Source organism: Sparus aurata, chromosome 2, assembly GCF_900880675.1.
Source record: "Sparus aurata chromosome 2, fSpaAur1.1, whole genome shotgun sequence".
Lineage (NCBI taxonomy): Eukaryota > Metazoa > Chordata > Actinopteri > Spariformes > Sparidae > Sparus > Sparus aurata.
The window spans coordinates 24,250,264-24,254,327 of NC_044188.1; positions in this window are offsets into that span (position 1 = coordinate 24,250,264).

Genomic DNA, 4,064 nt, shown 5'->3' on the forward strand with positions numbered 1-4,064 from the left:
GGGATCATGAAGACCTGTCTTATGTGACCAGTGTTGGGCACGTTACTTTTAAAAAGTAATTAGTTATAGTTACTAGTTACTTCTCCAAAAAAGTAACTGAGTTAGTAACAGAATTACTCCACTATAAAAGTAATTAGTTACCAGGAAAAATAACTATTGTGTTACTTTTATTTCTTCCCCCTTTTGAGCTCGGCAGTCATTTTAGCGTACTCAGCATCTACATATGTAGTAAGAAAATGTATTTCTGCATGGCGGACCGGCACCTGCTCTCCCCGATATTTTGCCAGTGAGTGCTCTGAAGGAGTCTGAGTCAGCTGTTGATAACGGGAGCAAGTTCTCAACAACATACCTGTCTATCATTGCATTCAGTTCAGTCTGTGTCAAGTTTTTGTGAAGCTGTTAGCGGAGCTCACGTTAGCCACACCTGGCCTGCTGTCATCATCAACAGTGTCAGCAACGGAGTTTTTGGCCAGTGTTAGTTTTGTAGAAGCGTGTGCCGCTGAGAGATGCTTCATTAGATCAGAGCTGCTTACAATGGACGTGGACAAAGGAGATAAAAGTAGTGTCTGTACTTCCACTTTGAAAACGTTAACTTTCCCTCCGGACTCGCCATTACTGCAGTTCACCTCTGCTAGTTTGTGTGTGTGAGGCTGCTGTGTGCGTGTGTGGCTTGTGTGTAAACCGAACATTGCCTCTGATTGGCTTAAGAACTCTCACTCAACGTTAGAGAGCCAATCATCATCACTTATGCAGTTGTCTCGCCCCTCCCTCCTCCCTCACCGGAGGAAAAAAAACAGCTTTGCATCTCCGGTGGCTGAGAGCAGAGTCGGATGACAGCAGCTTCAATGATCAGCTTCAGTTTGTAATGCGCCACATTTAATAGTTGGTAGCAGTAACGGCGTTGTAACGATGGAAACAGTAATTAGTTAGATTACCCGTTACTGAAAAAAAGTAATGCCAATAGTAACACCGTTATTCCCAACACTGTCTGTGACACACCACATGTTTTAGTTTTGGTGAAGCACCATTTTAATGGGAGACAACAGCTGCCCGTAGTGAAAGAGCTCTTTGGCCAACTCCTCATCTTTTAATGAATGAAGGTGCGTTAGAAATCATGATTTTTCTGCTGGATTCACCAGCGGGAGAACAGGTGTAAACGAATCATTCACCACGACACCACTCTCAAAAATACCTTCTCCACTTTACTACGGTCGTCCAAAAAGATGACAATAGCGCTGTTCATCCGAGGGGCAGATTTGATACTGTCAGACCCCACAACCTCTCCAGCACTGCATGTCGGCATGTCAGCTTCTCCAGCTCCACCTGACTGCTGACAACGAGCATGATGCCCGACTGTCACCAGCAACCGAACCAAACAAACACACAAACTACAACAAACAATACAGCAAAGTCAACACAAACAAAAGACACTTAACACATAGAATATAGCAAAGTTTGAAACTCACTCACTCCATAGGTCACTCACTCAAGCTCATTCATGTGCACAGACAGAGAGAGAGAGAGAGAGAGAGAATAACAGACTTGGAACTGCGGTACAATTGCGCGATCCGTGCATGTCAGTAGTCCCGTTACACAAAGTACAGCAGGAACAAGTAACAGCTTCAAGGTTTCAGGGTTGGGTTTTTTATAGAGAGATGGTAAATCTGCAGAGAGCATGCACAGTGTGTTCGACAAAACACATCCTTGGTGAAAGTTTTATCAGAATCAGAATGGGCAAATGAGACAGGGCTGAGATATAATGTATTGTGAGCCATTTTAAGTCATTTAAATATCCCAGCACTTTATTGTATGGGCAATCTAGGGCACAATTTACAATGTACACAGTGTACTTTGAGACTGTGACTCCATGCTGAATCAACACTCCATGTTGTTATTTCCAGTTTTAAGACATAAATAAACGTGTTTTCCTATTTCAGCATATTCATCTCATTTCATGCACCGACTCCCTTTCTTTTCCCAGACGGACTGCTTTGAAATTAAGATACCACACTGCGCGCTGTAGGTGCCAGACAGGGTATTACATAGGGACTTTTTTTTTTCTTGCAAATAGTATCAAAGCTTTGGTTCCAATACACGATCTAACAGAGTTTCTCCACTTCCTGTGTTTTGATTAACACATATCTTTGCGATTCACTTTTGTGAATGCTCAATTCTCACCTTAGATTGCAAACCCGAAATTGTTCAAATTAGGCTCCGAAATAGCAAAAGTGACACTACCCAAGGGTAAGTATAGCTGGAATATGCAAGTGCAACAGCAAACAAGAAATCATAAAGGTGACACTGATGTGTGAACTATCACTAATCAAATGTTTACCTAGTGCAATGAGCAAAAACAAGTAGGTGGGGAAAACAGCAGGGCAGCATAACAGCATCACAGTGCGTGCAGTATATACTGTAGTTTCTGGGCTTTCCTCCTCCAATATGTAGGCGTGTGGTTTGATGATAAAATAATTCTGCGGAGGCAAGGCTGGGTGGAATGATAGAGCAATCTTTATTGAAACAGAATCTTGAGCCCTGCGTCCGGATCAGAAGCGGCCGCTTTCTGATATTATCAAATCTATGGAAAAAGCAATGCCATGCAGGTCAAACTTAGTTAAACACTTTAACTAACGTTTGGAAGCCAACCCCTGGACCTTCACTCACACAATGAAAACCAATTAGTCATGATTGAATCTAAACTAGATAAGAATGTGTTGCCCTCCAGATACCACAATACTAACCATTGTAGATACATTCTCCAACTGACATCTGGGTATTTTTTTTTTTAGTTTTACTAATCTGATTCATTTTATTTAACATATTCAACACGTTTTCTTCAGAACAGTCAAAAACACCTGTCGATGGAGGGAAGAGACCATGAAAGAAACAAAGAAGAAAACAAGAATATGGAGTAAGCTTGTTAGTGCTGCATTGATGGGAAGTCTCATAAAAAATAAAATAAATACTACTTTAACCCTGAGACTTTTTTATCTTTCACCTTAAGCGGGCAGTTGTTGTGTAGGTAATAGCAGCTATAATTATGTAATAGCGAATAATTAGGGATAATAGTCAGTTGTTCTTGGGAATTTAACTTATGTTGATTTGAGTGATGGTGGCTCTGAGTACTTTAAAATGGCAGGCAAGTGTTACAGTATGACGACACAAAGAGTAAAAGTTGTCATTCTCAAGTGTGACAAGCCGAAGGTGTGCCCGTGGTTTTGGAGCTTATCGATAACTTAACATTTTACATGATGGGAATGAGGCGCAGCGGCACCTGCAGACACAGGAGGAGGCTTAGTCGATGAAACAATGAGGCGCTACTTTTCCTGGTGCTAATGTTATGGACACATCTCAGAGGCAGAGACTCCGCTTCCAGCTTCTACAGTGCTTCTGTCGCTGGCTCTCTAAAGTCTAATGTTCGCCAGACCAATTCAAAAGGCACTTTAAGCCTTCGCCAGACTGAAACCAGTCCGAGGAATTTAGATCCTGCAAAGGAAATTGCTATGGTAGTTATGCAAGCTCCAAGCACTGGATTGAACCTGAGGAGCAATTCTGAGCAAATAACGTACCTTCACAAGTTACTTTTTAATATTAAGAGGTTGTTACACAGAGAAGATATGACCATATTGTATCAGTGCAATTAAACATATACCAATCTGGCATTGGGATTTACTGGAAGGCTAACTTGAAGTCAGTTTGACATACAGTATATAAGGCTTGAGATGAGAATGTACCTGGAGGATGATAACAGCTGTGTATGGCTGTTGCTGTGGAAACACAAACTGCTCATTATGATAAAAATGAGAGGGCTCCAAAGATTAAAAAAAAAAAAAAGCTCTAAACAAGACCTCTCACAGAACAAGTCTGAATTCAATGTGAGGAGACAAATTACCCTCTGGCAAACTGAGACGCAGTCAAAGCTAGCAAACACATTTAAGACACTCTGTATTTACAAAAATAGAGCCAAGTGATACAGCATTCTGTGAGCATGCAGGCCAATTAGCATCACTTGCGCAAATCGTGGACAGATGTAGCACCTTATTCACCCGCAACACTGATGATCG